General features: G+C 43.1%; 1 protein-coding gene across 3 annotated transcripts in view; it reads left to right on the top strand.

Annotated features, from left to right (window-relative positions):
• Positions 1–19,046, top strand: part of Dpp6 (dipeptidyl peptidase like 6) — an 851,974-nt gene that overhangs the window by 167,906 nt on the left and 665,022 nt on the right. The window lies entirely within an intron of this gene.

Here is a 19,046-nt window from a genome sequence, read left to right as displayed (position 1 = left end):
GAAGAAAGAAAAATGTCAAAAATCCCACATACACAAAAACAACTGTTCCCGAGGGCCGAGAGCTATGCTGGGTCATCTGACTGTCACCCGGCAGAGCCCAAAGAATACCTAATTGAATCTCATCAGTGTAATGGCATTAGACACACTCAATTTGCCCAACCAAATCCTTTAATTAAAATTCTTAGGCCGTAAACACAAAAGCACTTTTTCGACATCCATCAGTGCCAACACAAAAGTAGGTTCGAATTCATTTGTGTACTCTTAGAATGCAAAGGTTTTCCTTCTCTGCTAAATGAAAGGTGCTTTTTCTGGGCTATCACTCTAATTTTTTTACTATCGGAATAGAAATAGCTGGATAAGGAGTTGAATGGTGTCATTTCTGATAATCAGTTATTTTTCAATGCCTAGATGAGGTGCATTGAGATTCTCACTCATTACATTAGACACAGTACTGTTAGTCATAACTTTATATATAGCCCAGGTTCATAATTACCAGCTCATGAGATTCTAGTGACTACATCGTGTCTGCAGAGTTCAGGCCTTGAGTTACTGCAGTGTGGAATTACCCTTCTGACTGCTGAGGAAGAGTGTTCTCTCATTTTTTCCAACAAATATTTATTAAGTGTCTGCTCTGTGACTCAACTATAATGGAAGATGCTGGCCCAGGGCTCCCAGAATATACTAACAGCAGGGACAGACATTCAGCAGTCTCTGAGGTGAGGCTTCAAATTTGGTTGTGTCAGGGACATGAAGTTGAGCGAGGGAGTCCCTATGATGACTGGCAGAAGAACCAAACTGTCCATTGACATAAGAGAATCCTCCCCAAGGGCAGGTTTCTTTGAGTGGACTTATCCATTTGCTTGGCATGAGCTAGATATAAGGAGAGCGGGAGATGAGTAAGCCAAGATTCTTCTCCTGAGGGACTCCACACACCAGGATGAAAGGCAGCAGTGACAGCACTAAATGGCACAAGTCCTGCTGTGTGACTTACTGCATTCTTCATGAAGGGTGACAGGAGGAAGCAGGATGGTGGATGGTAGGTGATGGCTGGAGTGACAGCCACACCGAGGATGAGAAGAACCAGCCAGATCTCACAGGGGTCCAACAGAAAGTTTTCTCTTTCTCGGCTAAAAGAAAGAAGTATTACTGACCACTGTCCAATCAGGAGCACCCTGAAGGAGCAGACGGTGAAGAAGGCCAATTAATATTTTGCCACGGACAAGGGTAAAAAAAATGAGAACCAAGACCTGTCATGTAAAGGTACACGATCCCCATAATGAACATAATTATACTGTATACCTTAAATGTACCGATAAACTCAATAAAAGGAAAAAAAAATATTTTGCCCATGGCAGTGACTGTGGGAGGACAGACAATGGCATGGCTCCTTTCTACAGAAGAGACCACGCCGACGATGACGCATGGCCTCCACATTCTCTTCTGACTCTGCTGGCTGGGAGCAGGCTTTACCCAAGTCTTGGATGTCAAACATTAAAAGTGCTCAGAAGAAAGCAAGGGACAGTCACACAGTTGCCCTCTTACAAGCCAACCTGGGTTTCGCCACCACCTCCTCAACTGCTTGACAGAGAGCCCCAGGAAGTCTGTGCAAGGCGACCCTTGTGTGAAAGGAAGGACAGAGGAAATACAAGCATGCTGCCCTCACTGGCCATAGCCAGGCCGCCCTCTCAGTCTGCGTACACAGTATGGGGACCTTCCAGAAGCGTGCTGGCCCCAACCAGCAAACCATGACCCAGAGCTCAAGGTGGGCCAGGTGCCAGCAAGACAGGACATGCAGTGGAATTGAGAAGGGGCCTTCTGTCAGCAGCTTCTGGTCCCATATTCAGAGGAGTTTCCAGAATATGCTAATAAGAATCAAATAAGTATGATCTGCCTGGAAGAGTTACCAGTCATGGAAATGTCACACATCAAATTGATTCAGTACTTGGGATCCATGTCGGAGCCTTTGATGAACTTTCAATTCGAACCACAGCATAACATGTAGACACCTCTATGCATCCTACTCAGCCCTGGTCTTCCTGGATGGGAAGGGCAGGACGGCAGATCCCCTTGGTGCCCCACCATGCTTTCACAGACTCATCTGCTTTCTAACAAAGTGGAGTCTCTGTGTCAGTAGCTTCCCAGAATTGTTGTGGCTGGTATACACCTGGGAAGCCACACATCTCCCCTCTCAGCCACTCAGGGTGCAAACGCACAGCATGAAGCATTTCTCATTGAGTGTTGCCAGAAAATTGTGTCTGCCAGATTTGGTGCTGATAGAAAGCAAGTCTGCCCCACAGAAGCCAGCATTGTTTATTAAACAGTAATAGAGAATTTATACTGAAGATTTAAGCATCTCTGTGTCCCAGTCTGAATGGTGCTATTGTGCATTTTTTTTTAAACAAAAAGGACTTTAAACATGCACAGAGCTCCAGCACCAGCCTGGGCAAAGCAGTCCCAGACAGTCTGCGATGTCTGGCTGCTTCCTCTCCTTCCTCCTCCTCAGAGGGCAGCTCCATGGTTTCCCCACTTAGGCAAATGAGCATCTGCTGTGTACATGGAAACAGGTCCAAGAGAACCAGCAGAGGAATCAGCCCGGTCACCCACGGAAATGGGTTTGCATAAAGGCAGCTGCGGTGATGAGCCTGGGATTGCACAGATTCCCATGCAGCCCTGCCCAGGGCCATCTGCCCATTCGCTTGGCAAAGCCTCTAAACAGAAGTCGCTGTCTGAGGTGTTGAAATGAGCCCTAAGGGGCCCAAACAGCAGTGGTTAAGCTGAGGAGGTTTCTAGATAACTGAGCAGTCGCCCAGCCTCTGTCACATGGGCAGGGAGGCAGCAGTGGCACCCAGGGACCAGGCAGAAGAAACAGAAGCCTGCACCTCATCTTTCTGTTCCTAGGGCAGCCCACCTGTCTCAGACCCTGTGCCCTTTGTGCTAGCCCTCCTCACCCCACCTAGGGAGCCCCACCTGGAGGATGCTTCCTCAGTGTCTGAAGGCTACTCACCCTCAGGCACAGATGGCTTATTTTGTGCCAGCGACTCACATTAGCCACTCTGCATGCTCCTTTCAGAACACTGCCTGGCTTGCAATTATCTTATTTCTCTGTTTTCTTGTTTATCATGCGTCCATCTGCTTCCTGCTCCTCTGTAATTTGCTGGGAGGGAAGACAGGCTCCTATCTCCCCTCAGCCCTGGGCTCAGCCACACCTGGTGCGGAGGCCAGCAGGAAGTGTGGCAGTGTGAATGGATGGATGGATGGATGAGTGCATGGATGGACGAATGGTTGGGTGAATGGATGGATGGATAAATGAGTGGATGGACAGATGCTGGGGTTGGGAGCCCCACTGGTAGGCTGCTGCAGAGTACTGCAGAGGAAACATCATGGCTGACTGGATGACATGGAGATGGTAAACATAGAGTCAGAGGATGGATGTCTTTGGAAAGGAAAAGTAAAATGGTAAAATGAGGAGGCTAAAAAAAAATGAAGTGTAAGAGAAAGTACTGGGTGATCGATCATCTCATCTAAACACAGAAGGCACAGGATTAAGCCCTTGGAGCCTTGGTTGGGTATTCTTCCTCCTTCATCATAACCTTCCTGCAATATGTGGCTACCATTCTTACTCATCCAATAAAACTGTCAGATAGTATGCTTCTCAAAAGAGCTTTATCAATCAATGAATGTGAAGGAGAAAGACCAGTTAGTAGCAGGGGAGCTGTTAGGACCTGGAGAGCAGTTCATGTGTCTTTGTAGATTCATACAGTACTTGTATTTCCCAGCCTATGTGCCTGTTTACCAAGTATTGGATTTTCCCCAATCTTTGTTTTTTATTGAAGGTGCACAGTGTTAGATTTCAATCAGAGGTGAGTATGGTGGTGCTACTTATAATCCCAGCACTTGGGAGGCTAAGGCAGGAGGATCTCAAGTTCAAGGCCACTGTGGTTACATAGAAAGTTCAAGGCCAGTCTGGACTATAGACTGAGACCTTGTCTCAAAAAGCCAACAAAACAAAAATTTTCAGTAAGCCAATCAGGTTTCTAAATGGAGCATGCCTCATTTTCATGAGAAAGATGGAGAAGGAGTGGACTGTCAACTTCTGGAGGCTGCAGCCTCCCTGGAGACTGTCTGGATGTGGCCGGCATTGCTGGGAGCAGGAGGCACAGAGCATCACAGTGACAGGGCTCTGTGAGAGGAACAGGATGTTCAAGAGGGGTGATAGGTCAGGTGTGAATAAGATATGGGCCCATGGAAAAGGGTGGAGAGTTTGGGACAGAAGAGGGAGCAATTTAGGTGGGTGAGATGGACTGACCAAGATGCAGAAGGGTTTTTCCTAGTGTAAACACTGATTTCCGGACCAATGATGACTGCATGGTAACCTGTTTCAGTACAGATCCCACTTCTAAATGAAGTCATATTCTGAGGTATTGGGGCTTAGGATGTCAACATAGGAATTCAGCCCATAACATATGCCATGCTTTTAAAATATAGCTGTATTACCTTAAAAAATCAATTTTAATATTATTGTCCTATTGTTTTCTGTCTCTGGCAAATGGTACTTCTACAATCCAGGAATGAGAAAGGAAAAGCCAAGTTCTCACTTTGTGTTTTACAAGGAAATGAAACATTAGTATGCGTGGGTGTAAGAGACAGAGGGAGAGAGAGATAGAAAAGATTAAAATTTGAAGATAAAAGTCAGCTCTGCATGATGATACATGAAGGTTTGCTATAAATTCTGGACATAATATCAAAAAAGTAGCAGTCTACAGAAATTATTTCCACATAAGGTATGTATCAGGAATCACACTGACTGCTACCTGGACCCTGCCAGTAGTGGGCTTCTTGGCTTTGAGAACACAGCTTTGAAATATGAATATGTATTGGGGTGGGTACATGTGGCCAAGAGGTTTTCTACTCTACTTTCCTAATTCTTTTCCTATAGGTCAAATGAGGATGAAGTGGCAATTTAATTGGCTTTGAGAGCCACCTGTGAGGGACTGGGAGAGCACATTTCTGGATGTGCCAGGTGGGTCGTGGAGGTGTGGCCTTGAGGTGTATGTCTCGTCCCTGGCCCCTTCTTGTTGGGTGCTGTTCCCTTGCTCTGCTCCCCAGACACTAAGGACTATGCAGCTTTACTTCACCATACTCTTAGGCAATGATTTTTCTGCCTTGAAGCCAGCTGACCATGGGCTGAGTCTCCTAAGCCAAGTTCAACCTCTGCTTCAAGTTGTGGGTGTAAGGTATTGTGCCCAGTTATAAGAAAGCTGACTAGTACATGAGGTAAAATACATGAACCTATTTAAAACAGACAGCATTTGCTACAAATTAAATTAACTTCCCATTTAACAGACTACCTTTCTCCAGACAGCCTTCATGGGAACAGTGACTGTTTTCACCTAGCAAGAGTAGGACCATTCTTTTCTCTCAAGCACAATCAGGCCAGTCCAGTGTGATACAGAAAACAGGTGTCAGATAAGCAGTCACAGTTAAAAACAACTGAAGACTGACTTTTAAGGTGTACTGTGACATCAGGCAAAGCTGGGAAAGACTGAAAACAGAAAACCTGGGTAGTTCCTACTCTTTGGAAGCTCTTAATTAGTTTTTCCATGCTTTGCAATGGTAACACACAATGCACACACACACAAAAGAGTCATATTTGAGTGCATTCAGAAAGCATTCACCAGAATTTCTTGGGGACATGCTGTGGCTCTGGGACTTTTCCCCAGGCCTTGGAAGGGTGGTCCTGGAGCGTGTTGTGTGTGCTCATACCCTGGCATACACAGATGGGTGAGTGGATGCCTCAGCAGAGATGCAAGCCAAGGCTCTGGTACTTTCTTCTGCAGAAGGGGAGGAGTCCATATGCCTGTCCACTGTCTCTGCTGCTGCTGTAACAAGCAGAGCCCAGCCCCCTCTACCTTGCACTCCATCCACTTCTTTACTGTCTGCAGATGCTTTCCTTAAGGCTCTATCAAGAGTGTACATGCCCCACAATGTTGGCACTGCCTCCAAAGCCAGCTTGAGAAGGATATCCACCTATCTTCTGCTAGTTTTCATGCCTTGTGCATCACAGTGAAGACACTGACACATAACAAAAAAAGGAGAGGAAGATGAAGATTATCAAAGCCACTGTGAAATTGATTTGTGTCTCATCCCCCCAATGAACACACTGGTTCTTCACCCACCCAAACAGCAAAACATTTTGTTATTCTAGCTCTGAACTTCAACACTCCCAAATGTGGGTGTATTTTACACACTTTTTGAGCTCGAATCACTGGGAGACTTCATAGTTCTGTGCTAACATAGGGATGGAGACAAGCCAGGGGTCTGTGGATAAAAGGAGAATGTGCCTCCTTGTTCCAGGCTGAAATTGTTTCTCTGGGAAGCCTGTAACTGCTCAAAGTGGTGGGGACACCTGGGGAGGTGGGCATGCCTGGGAAGGACAGCCTGAGCCTCATAAGTCTCCATTTTAGCAACAATGTGGAGGCGTGAGCAGCTAAGTGGGATTCATACATCCACAAGTGTTTGGGTTGTCCTACCTCAGGCCAGCAGGAGGAATGTGGTTACTGAGAATTGGAGCGAGCTGACACAGACATTCCTATTTTGGGGGCAAAATGAGCAATTGTATACATTATGTATATTACAGTATTCAGGCAGCTTTTATTTGCATAAGTTTTATATGTAGTACTGTTACATATAACAGAAAATAAAGCTATAGCATTCTACTGTACAGTACAATCAACAACCATTACAGTTCTGTATTGCCAAGGTATGCTGTAGAAAAAAGATACTGAGGATCTATAAACAAGACACACAGAACTGTACAAAAGAAAAAAAAAAGTCCATGCAGCAGGTCATAAGTCTGAACAGTTGTTAAATGAGGAATATTTGTAGCCTGGGGGTGGAGCAGATGGGCAAGCAGAAATTGTCTGTGCTCTATTAATGGTAGAGAGAATACAGCTTTCTCCTGCTTCTGCTACTTCTGTGTAGCTGCTATCACACATACTCTGAAACCACATTGTAAAATAGATATTCCTGTGATACAGAGAATTAAATGGAGGCCCAGAAAAATCATGCAACTGTTTGAAGTAAGAAAGGTAGTTGATAGATTATTTATATTTTTGGGTGATTATTGTTGATTTTCAAATCTGGTTTTTAACTTTCTCAGGTATTTGAAAATGAAATAAAATGATTAATACTTTTTCCCTTGGGTGATTCCAGCAAGAAGGGCGTGTTTGTTTTCTGAATACAGGCTGTGGTGCATGTAGCCCTCATTACCAAGTATCCACCCCCAGAAGGGATCAGGTGTGGAGAACCACAGATTGTGAAAAGTCCCTGGAGGGAGTCTCTACTTCGCACTGTGGGGAAAGGACATCTCCAAAGGCTTATGTATTCCTTTATTACATTCCATACTTATTTTATTAATAGTTTATGAGTTCGGCTAAATCTCTGGGTCTTAACAAATCACATCCTTTACCATGGTGATTTGAGCTGGAAACAGGCATTCCGCTATAACAATTTATGACAAATGTTAAAAATTAGTAGAGCCCACAGTCTTTCAAAGTCCTCTCAAGTACAGAAGCCAGTCAGATCTAATTTTCAAAGGCTTAGCATGGAAAGCTCTAAATCATTGCATAGTCAAGTGTATCTTAACCAATTATTTTTGTAAATCTTTCTTAGAAGGATTTCATGTTCTTTTACATAATCTATAACGTGATGGGGTTGGTTGCAGGAAGTGATAAGGAGCCCACGTTTTTCTCCAGCCTGTGTCAGGGAGACAAGACTGGCATTCCTGGTGAATCAAGAGGCATATCACTGGAAGAGGGTAAATCTGGTTACTGCCACTATCTTTTAAAAAATTAAATTATGTAGCCTTGCCCACCCTTAAAAACACTTTTTATCTCAGTTTAAACTTTAAGGGTACCTCAAATCTATTTTATTTGTTGTTCAAGACCACAGGAATTAGATAAGGGTTAGTATTCTCATGGCCACGTATAGATAAGCAGATGGAAGCCAAAAAAGGTTGGGAAATTGGCCCACAGTCACACAGCTGATCAGAGATAGGACTTAGACAATGACATGGATCTCCCACATTCTCTTATTCTAGCAGAAATGTCTAATCTTTACCCACTTCCCCTCCATGCACTGACTATGCTCCATGGAACTCATTCACAAATTGCTGTGGCACAGGATAGAGGGGAGGTGTAATAAGGACCGAAGACCTCTCTCCTCCACTGGCTTACTATGTGGTCTCTAGAGAAACAGAGTGGTGTGTGTGTGTGTGGTTTAGTATTAGGATCTGGCTCACATGTAGGGCAACCTGCAGGCCAGGAACTCAGACATGACTTCAAATCACAGTCTCAAGGCAAAATTTCTTTTTTCTAGGAATCCACAAATGTTTTTAAACCACTGGTGGCAAAGTTTCACATTTATTAAAGGTAGGACAAAAACAGGAAGTTAGTGGGGGAATTGGGCTCTGCAGAGTAAATTTGGGCTGAAAAAAAAGGGAGGAAAAAGATAAATAAAAATAAAAATACAGCCTACAGCATAGGGTCAGGATGATAGCCTGAAATCCACAATTTTGCTCTTAAGGGCCTCAACAAATCAGGTGAAGCAGATCTATACTCTCTAGAGTACTCTTACTTCTACTAAAAGTCAAGTGATTATAAACATTAATCACGTCCATAAAATCCTTTTGTAGAAACATGTAGACTAGGATCTGACTAAAAAATCTGGGCTCTGTGACCTGTTTGAGTTGACACATAAAATTAGCCATCTCACACACAAGAAAATATCCCTTGCATTATAATAAGTGTGTCTATAAAATGTGCCCAGCACATCTGTGACATGTGTCTCTGGATGAAAGCTGACAAATTATGGCCAAAGATGTTCTGGTACTAAATAACTTCTTTTCCTGCAAAGCAAAGGACAAAATGAACAAAACTCAGATTTCTAATAAATTTGGCCTTTCTGTTTTCACTTACTGTTTCTCATATTTTCAGTGTGAAATACTTTAAGCTTCTTCACATAGCACAAATACTCATTCCAGAATGGTGGGACATCGTAGAAATGGGTGTCGGGCTGTGATGGTTGGCTTTACGTGTCAGCTTGACTGAGACATGATGCCCTTATATGCATTCGAACATTATTCTGGGTGCTTGTAGGATGGTATATTAGAGAGAGATTAACATTTAAATAAGTGAACTTTGAGAATTAGCAGGTTGTTCTTCATAATTTGGGAGAATTTCAACCAATCAATTGTCCTGAGCAGAAGAAAAGGCTAACCTTGTGCTGGCAACAGGGCTTCCTTCAGGAGTGCTGCCTTGATTACTTTTCTCCTTGCTGAGACAAAACCCTGGACACCCAAAGTTAATGGGGAGAGATTTATTTGGCTCACAGTTTGTAGAAGTTTCAGTCCATAATCAGCTGACACCAAGGCAGGACACCAAGGCTGGCACCAAGGCAGGTTTACCCGATCAACACCGGCAGCTCTAGCCAAGGGTTTTTCACAGTGTGGGGTACATTTATGGACTGGGGTCTGGTGCCTGATTTTGCTTTAAACTCCCAGTTGGTGACATAGCCGGCAGCAGACACTGCAGCTTGGCTCCACTTACCTGGCCCCTTCCTGGTAGCCTGTGGCCGTCCTCCTTCAAGTGCTGGCTGCTATCCAGTGCAAGGCAGACAGGCCTTGCAGAGGAGAAATGGATCATGGCAACCGGAAGGTAACAGAAGCAACAGGGAAAGTCTTTCTACTCCTTTTATCGTACTTGGAATACTTACGGCGGGTAGCACTCACATACACCCTTAATCCTAGTGCTCTCAGGCCTAGCATTGCACCATGAATCAATCACGCACTGTGGATTCAGTCACCCCTGAAAAAGCTCCACCTAAGAGCACATGAGACGTCTAAACACAAGCCATAACAGGTACCTTCTGACTTGAACTCAGCACTGACTTTTCCAGCTTCTACAGCAGATCCCCTCAGGCTTAAACTGCAAGACTTTCCTGAGTCTCCAGCCCCCTGACCTTGCCCATTCAGTTTCAGACTAACCAAGCCTCCATAATCACATGAAACAATTCCTTACAATAAATCTTCCTCTCCATACATACATAACTACTGGTTCTGCTTCTCTGCAGTGCTCTCATACACAGACAACACAGAATCTCAGTGTATACTGGGGCCAAGTGGGTAAGAAAATGAGAGCAAGGTGTCAGCTGTGATGGTGGCTGGGTGGGTGGGTGGCTGGGCCATGGCAACCCGGAGATCCCAGACCTTACAGAGCAATTTCCAGCCAGTTGCCCCAATATGGGTCAGGCCCCAGAACAACTAGATTTCCTGATATTGAAGATAAGCTGTAAATATGGATTTTATGTGAAATTTATAGCATTTAAATATTGGCTGTTAGTATTTAAAAAGCAAACTTTCAAACTGAAGGGCACATGAATGTGACATTTCTGGTTTTCTACTGGGCATTAGGAAGTGGTTGTTGTTCTATCATTGTGGGTAGGATGGAGAAAAAACACAGAACAAGACAGGTAGACAGTTTAAAGCTAAGCTAGCAGGAAGATAAAGTTAAAGCTAGCAGGAAGTCCTGATGGGCCTTGAGCATCTCCCCCTGCTTCTGCTGGCTAGTAAACATCTGAACCAGAGGCTGGATGGAGAAACAGGATCTTGTTGGAGGGAGTATTCATCATCATCGTCGCCAATGTGCTGGATACAGAGGAGTGCATCATGTGCCCTGTTTTGTACTTCACACATATTGTAGAATCTTCACACTCACCACCAGAGCAGTGTCACTGTCATTATTGTAGAGTCAAGAATGTGAAAGAGATGTCGAGTAAGTTGGGAAAGGTTTTATGACTGGGAAGTACATGTGCAAGGATTTGAGCCCAGGAAGTACAATTTCATGGCTTACATTTTAGCCAAAATAGATCACAAATATAGCTATTAAGTCTGAGAACAACATGGGACTGAAGATGTCAAATACCTGGCCTTTCATTGCTGCTTCTCAGTGGTCACCCTTTGCACTGGATAAATAAGCAGATAGAAATACAGTGCTGCCATTTGTAGCTAAATGGTTGCACAATGAGGCCATACATAGGACACACATGTGTAAACACCAACTATTTTCTCTGGTGTGAGAAACTGAAAGTATAAATAGGGATCAAAATGTGTAACTGATAATGTGAAATAGGAAGAAAAGGTCCAAAGCGGAAGGAGAAGTAGGAGGGGTAGGGGAAATGAAAGAAGGGAATGGAATTAATGTGAGAAAATGAAAAAATGTAAGCAAAGTCTTTGTAAATAAGGAGGAGTGGAGGGGTTAAAGGGAAGGCAGGGTAATAGGGAAAAATAAGAATCAAGATATATATATATTTTTTTTTTTATTGAGTTTATTGGTACATTTAGGGATACAGTACAGTTACATTCATTGTTGGGATCATGTACCTTTACATGGCAAGTCTTGATTCTCATTTTTTTCCCCTTACCTCTGCCCTCCCTTCACCCCCTCCTCCCCTCCCCATCTACAAACACTTTATTTTCATCTTTTCATTCTCTCACATTTTTTTCTTTTCCCTTTTTGTTCTAGGGGAAGAACAAAAAGAATCAAGATATATTATGTAGAAGTACCAATCTCCAATGATGAATGTCATTCTATTATATACCTAAAATATATCAAAGAAAGAAAGAAAGAAAGAAAGAAAGAAAGAAAGAAAGAAAGAAAGAAAGAAAGAAAGAAAGAAAGAAAGAAAGAAAGAAAAACTGCTGCCCTTGGGTGCCCATTCGGACCTGAGAAGTATCAGAAGGAGCAGATATTGACTAAGAGTAATGTTACCAGCTGGGCATGGTGGTGCACACCTGTAATCACAGCACTCTGAGAGGCTGAGGCAGGAGAATTACAAATTAGAGCCCAGCCTGGATAACTTGGTGACTTAGTAAGACACTGTCTCCGAAATAAAAAAGAAAAAGGGCTGGGGATGTAGCCTAGTGCAAAGGATCTGGGTTCAATCCCCAGTATGACCCATAAATTAAATAAATAAATAAATAAAAGTAATGTTACCAAGCTGCTCATGGCAGACCCCATGCAACCTGTTATAGGAATGCAGAAGGTCCACCTGTGTCATCAGAAAAGCAGAACTTAGTGGCGATGTGTGTTCTGCCTCACCTGGGGGCACTCAGTGCAGGTCACTTTTCAGGAGGCAATTTGCCCAGCCTCTTTTGCCCCAGCAACACCAGCAGCTCTAGCCAAGGGCTTTTCACAGTGTGGGGTACATTTATGGGCTGGGGTCTGGTGCCTGATTTTGCTTTAAACTTCCAGTCTGTGACATAGCGGGCAGCAGACACTACAGCTTGGCTCCACTTGCTTGGTCCCTTCCTGGTAGCCTGTGGCCATCCTCCTTCAAGTGCTGGCTGCTATCCTAAGGAGCATGGAGAGAGGACCCTGTCCTGCAGGGCCTCAGCTGAGCCCATGTGTGCATGGATATAAAAAGCTGCAGAAACTGCTGGCCCAGCACTTGGCACAATGTGCTCTGCATGCAGGCCCATGCCTCCACCTGGAGTGATGATATTTACCTGCCTGGCTGGAGAGCCATTCAGAGGACTGGGAAATTCACCTGCTGTGGGGAGTTCAGAGATGCACTGATGAAAGGCAGAGGAGGCAAAAATTAATTAGGACATATTACAAAGGTGGGCTGAGAACTTGGCCTCTGCTCCGTTCTATTCTTGGGCTGCTCCAGTGCTGATGGTCACCGAGTAGGAGGTGGGTAGCGACAACAAGCTATGCTTTTCCTTTTCCTGTGGTATAAATAGCACGGTAGGTGTGGGCTTCTGATTGGTTGTCATGGCCGTTTTTTCCTTTGGTGGCACCTTGCTGGTTATTAATGGGTCTTAGATGAACCTGAGTGTTGCATGCTCACCAGGGGTCTGAGTCATGCATGGTCAGCAAAAGAAGATTCCCTCTGGTGTCAGGTTTTGGGGCGACCCAAGCTGCTACCACTTCCACAGCAGCAGCCCAGGGGAAGGATGTGATGTATGGAGACAGTGCATAGTCACCTGCAGATGTCGCCACACTGCACACTCTCATCCTAGAAATTCCCACCTTGGAAGAACAACATCGAGCTCATTTTAGGGGATGGGCAACCTGACTGTGATGACATTTGTCCCACTCCCATTCCCAAGCCCACTTCTGGGTACGATAGCTAAGCAACATGATGCTTATTCATTTACTTTCATGTGTGTGCACATGTGTATGTGAATACCATTCCCTTACACACCATCAATGTGGTGACTGTGTGTGTTCGGCAAGCTCCCAGCACTGTGGATGAGGATGAGTCCCCCATGTGCCTGGCCAGAGGATATTGGAGGCAATCACATGACAGAGGCTGGACCACTGGGATCCACGGTCACACTGTGTGTGTGCCTCTGTCTCCAGAGGTACAAATATGTGGGCAGGGAATTTTCAAATAGATTTACTCATTTATGTTTGGCTCCTCTTGGTCTCTCTGAGTCGCTTTTCCTAAGAGTGAGCATTAAATGTGTGAAGTAAAGGCGATTATGTGTGCAATTGTATTTTAAACTCCTCATAACTTTAAAGTGTATTAGAAGCATATCAGGGCATTCTCTTAATAACTTAATAAATTACACATAGGCTGAGTCCCTTCTTATCAACCCCATATGCTTTATCCCAGTACCTTCTGCTCTCATTTCTTTGATCTGTAAATCACAGTCAGTGTGTAATGCGTGTGCCAATGTACACTCATACGTGTCCGTATATATCATGTGCAGAAGTATACATTTCTATGTCTAGAAATATTTATCCATATAGATAGAATTATCTACATGCAGAGTCCACCCAAAAATGTATCGCACTTCAGGAAAAGAAAAATAATAAGATATTTTTTCAGCAGATGGTATTACTCTGGTACAGGGAACCCTAGAGGATGCCGTATATCACAGAAAGCCACTACACTGCTGGCCCTTAGAGAGGATATTGAAAATGCATAAACAGCAATCTCAGTGACCAAGGTTACCAAGCAGCAGTTTGTAGTACTAATAAATGTCTGGAAGCCAATGGCTACCACTCTGAGTACATCTTGTCATTCTACAGGCCAAAGGTAACTTGTATTAATCTCATGATGTCTCAGTAAATGGAGTGTTAAATTATTTATAAAGTGTTTCTTTCCCTGAAGTCCATATACATTTTTGGGATAGATTCCTTGTTATCTTTGTCATGAATAAGGTGCTTTAGTGTTTCTCTCAGTTTGCCATCCAGCAAAATGACTTGGTTGTGTCCAGTATTGACTTGGGTTTGATTGGATACACATCCCCCATCCTATGAAATTGTTGCCTACTGATCTATAGCATGGGCCTCCTGCAGCCCATAAAGTCACATCCCCATGACAGACATGTGAGTGACTATTGAGTTTTGTTTTGACAGCAATGCTGCAGTGACCATCTGGATATATTCCTCTTTGGACATATATGTTGGCCTTTCTTTAGCACTACTGATTAATGGGATGGCTGGGCTATCTCACATAAATTATTTTATTAAAAATAAATTTTATTTTTTATTAAAAAAGAATTAAGATATGTTATGTACATGCACCACCTCCACACAAGAATTGTAAACATTGTATACTACACTCATGTACTAATAAACTAAATTAAAATAAAATAACCTAGAGAAATGTGTACTACAAACATGTACTAATAAATAGTACATTTAAAAATTTAAAAATTTGAAATTGAAACTGAAAATGACAATCATATTCAAAAGTGTTGTTTCCAATTTATAATGCCACCAATAGTATATGAAAATATACATTTTACCCTCATCTTTTCTGATAGGATTTTTTTTTCAGCATCAGGGATTGAATCCAGAGCTTTCACACTGAGTTACATCCCCAGGCCCATTTTAGTTTGATTTTTTAAAATTTTGAGACAGGTTTGCTCAGTTGAGACTCAAAGTTGTAATCCTCCTGCCTCAACCTCCAAGAGTGCTGGGATTATAGGTATGCAGCGCCGTGCCTGGCTTGATAGTCTTTTTTTTAAAGCACTTAGTATGTTGGCTTAAATCTGCAAAGATACAAAAGCCTTTCCAGTGCTCACTCCAACATTTTTATGAGTTGGCCTACAGGCTGAGTATCCCTTATATAAAATGGTTGCGAGCAGAAGGGTTTTGGATTTTAGAATATTTGCACATATGTAACGAGACATCCTGGAGACATGAACCATATCTGAATATGAAATTCATTTATGTCTCACATATACATGATGCAAATAACCTGGCAGGTAATCAGTCTTACATGATGTTCTTAATAATTTTGTGTCTGAAGCCAAGTTCCACAGTGCAGAATTGTCCAGTTCTGATGTCAATTCTGCATTCAAAATATTTCAGACTGTGGAGCACAGATTTTTGGATTCAGGAATGCTCTCTGAAGTACATAAGGGCTAAGAATGCAGAGAAATGAAACTGATGTTTTTCTACCAAAATTATAAACAGCAATTGATGGGAACACTGGTACCTTTAGTACACATCATGGTGCATCTGTTTGGTAAGCAATTTTGCATGTCTCCATGGGAATCCTGCAACAAAGTCGTTTGATTATCCTCAGAAATGGCAGAAGTCTATCCCTTGAAGATAGTTTTTATTTCAGCTAAATTTTTTATTGGTAGATGTTTACAGTCCATAATGTTTATATTTATTGTAGGGAGTTGTACATAACACATCTTAATTTCTTTTAATCCCCTATCCCTCTCCTGCCCCCAGTTCCTTCCCAACTCTTGGTCTTCTTCCCATTTGAAAGAGATCTCCCTACTTTCATTTATCTATCTTTTATTTTGTTCTTTACTTATTATTTGCATTTCTTCTCTAAGAGAAACCATGTGATATTTAAACTTGTGTGTCTGATTTATTTCACTTAATATTATTCTCCCAAAGTGCATCCATTTACCTACAACTAACTCAAATTTATCCTTTATCATGGCAAAATAGTACTTCATTGTGTAAATACCACATGTACTTATGATTTATCTGCTAAGACATATAAGCTGCTTCAAGATTTAGCTGTTATGAGTTGTGCTGCTATAAACATGACTATGCTTGTGTCACTGTAATGTGTTGTCTTTAACTTTTTCTGGAAGATACAAGGGGAATAGCTGGGTCAAATACGATTTCTAGTCTTAAGTTTTTGAGGAATCGCCATACTGATTTCCACAGTGGTTCTACTAGTTTGCATTTTCACCAGGAATGAAGGAGGGTTCCTTTTTCCCTTAAGCCTCCCCATAATTTGTTTTTGGATGATTTCTTGATGATACCCATTCTCTCTGGAGTGAGATAGAATCTCAGTGCTGGGTTTCAAGTTGTATTTCTCTAATGGCCAGTGATGTTGAACATTTTTTTTCATGTATTTATTGTTCACTCATACTTCTTCTTTTGAAAATTGTTTATTTTGGTTGCCCATTTTTGACTGGGTGTTTCATTTGGGGGGGTCTAATTTTTTTTAGTTCTTTACTTATTCTAGGCATTATTCCTCTCTCCTAGGAATAGCTGGCAGGTGTTTTTCTTCCCTTTCAGTGGATTATCTTTTCACTCCATTGGTTGTTTCCTTTGCTGTGAAGAAGCTTTTTGATCCGACATGATCCTCTTTGTTGATTCTCACTAATATTTCTTATGCCATCAGGGTTTTGTTCAGAAAGTCCTTGCCTACATTTTCAAGAGTTTTACGAGAGTCAAAGCTGTCAGAGCCTAATCTAGCAAACGTGAGATATAACCAAACTCCCACCCCTCAGACAGCTGGTGTCACACAGTGGTAAGGTTGACTTCCTTATGCACACATCATCTCATAATTCGAAGGCATAGTTTAGCTTGTTAAAAACAAACTGGCCACCTCCTTTATAGTCACACCCCGCTTGAGTCAGGGAAAATTCCTGTAAGATAAACTGCAGGTAGATAAGTGAGGGAAAGTTGAAGTTGAAGGCATGGTCAAGTTGAACTTCATTGTGTCACTGAAAATAAATGCAGTGTTTTCTTCCCTGAGCTTAAAAATCATTGGCTGGACCACAGCCTGCCTGAGCAACCTGAGTGTCCATTTGTAGAGGGAAGTGTATGTGTGTGTGTGTGTGTGTTCTCTTTCAGTGCTGCATGCAGAACTCACAGTTTATCACCTGCATGCAGAGTCCCTGGGTCTGAGATTGCATCCTCACTGTGGCCATCAGCAGCCTTTCCTCTGATCTCCCTCAGGAAGAAGCCCTGCATCCCACAGGTGCCTCTGGTCCTTAGTCACCTCCTTGGATGTGGCAGGTGTGCTAATGCCAGAGCTGGAAAATCCTGCTGGCTTTGAGCTTCTGTAGACACTATCGTTCCTAACACTTCCTTTCGGAACTATTAGTCTTTGAAAATTGCTCTGAGCTATTTTTAAGAAGTCTCAAAATAAAAAGATTATCCAGGAAGGTGAGAGAAGCGATGTCCCACTGCTGCTAAGAACAATGCTATTTAGCCTTTTATCTAGGTCTCCGTCGTCCCAATTCAAAGAACTCAACTAAGCAGGCTGAGTCTGACAGGAATCCGAAAGCTAGGAGCTCAGACCTCAGTGCAGCTGCTTATGGGCTTGTGAGGAGCTTAGAGATGATGAATGTCCTTTGTCCTCTCCTTCTGCCAGCAAGGGCTGGTCCTGTGTGTGGACAGAGGAGGCTGATTCTAGGTGGGGTGCAGGTAGGTAGAGAGCGCTCCCTTCTAAAGGTCCCTGTGACCTCCTGGTGCACAGATGTGACCATCATGGTCAGATCTGTGGCTAATCAGTGGATTTCTGAGCATGGTCCACATGGAAGAGAGTTACAGGGCTGGGAGCTGCAGAATCCTTGTGGTACCAGACCTCTGAGGAAGGCTAAATCCCCAATACTGGAAGCACTGAAGGGTGGGGGCAGATTCTTCAGAGCACTCAATTTTAAAAGAGCGGAATATATGCCTTAGGTCCCCCAAAGAAAGGAGGTGGTGGGAGCAGGGGTCCACAGATAATAAATGCCTTCCACACAATAGTAGTTTTGAAGCTGGCCCCGTGAAATAGCCTTTTTTTTCAATCCAGTGGCCTCATTTAAATCCTTAGTCTATTTGATATTTTCTACAGAATATGTTGCTAATGACCACCTTCTTTCTGAAGTTGGCTTTTTCCTTTGTTCCCATGAGGAAAAATTCTCTTGCTTCCTCTGTGAATTTTTATTTAGCATTCCTTTCTTTTGCATTTCTCTCCCTATGCTCAAAGATTGCATATTAGTGTTTCTAGCCTTCCTGCCTTTACTAAATGCTCGTTACCTAATGTCCTGTAGTCACCATGTGATTTTTCTCTACTCTTTTGGTTTCATCTACTGCCACCATTATGTGACATATCGAGTCTGAGCCCCTTTGTGAGCTTTTTATCTTGCAGCTTTGCAACAAAGCTTTCTAAACAAAGCAACCAGAGGCCTTATGCTCAACCTGTCTGGAAGTAATGCATCATGTGCCATTCCAAACTTTCTCTGCTTCCTGTGGTCCTAGTTTGGTCAATACTACTACCATGCACCCAAATGGAAGCCTCAGAATCACCCTCAAATATTGTTCCCCGTCAGACTGTTTCCCCAACCCTCAGTGAACACTCTGTCCATTAGTGATGTAAGATAATCAGCAGTGTATTGACATAGCATGAACTTTCTTGCTTCCAAGTTGACCTTCCCTGTTGCTTCATGTTAGTCTTCCTGGGCGTTCTTCCTTCATTTCTGTGTCCGTGCACTCCTACCCATCCTTTAAGGCCCAACTCAACTGCGCCTTTGATTTGGGGGGCCTGAAGGATCTACTCCTTCATGTGCATTGTCCAAGGTTCTTGTACTGTTTTCGATCACTCTGATTAAAGGGCACTGAGCTAGAAAATAACTTTATATCTTCACAACTTGGTCATCGTAAGGACTGTGCTCCCACACCCAGAGTGCCAGAGGGAGGCAGTGTAACTGGTAGAAGAAAGCAGAGAAGGGAGAAGGTGAGAAGATAGAGCAATAAGTGCTCGTGAACAGGGGATTCACTACCCCT

This window comes from Fukomys damarensis, unplaced genomic scaffold (genome assembly GCF_012274545.1).
Source record: "Fukomys damarensis isolate Sample0158 unplaced genomic scaffold, DMR_v1.0_HiC HiC_scaffold_16, whole genome shotgun sequence".
NCBI lineage: Eukaryota > Metazoa > Chordata > Mammalia > Rodentia > Bathyergidae > Fukomys > Fukomys damarensis.
This window is presented reverse-complemented; position numbering and strand designations above follow the sequence as displayed.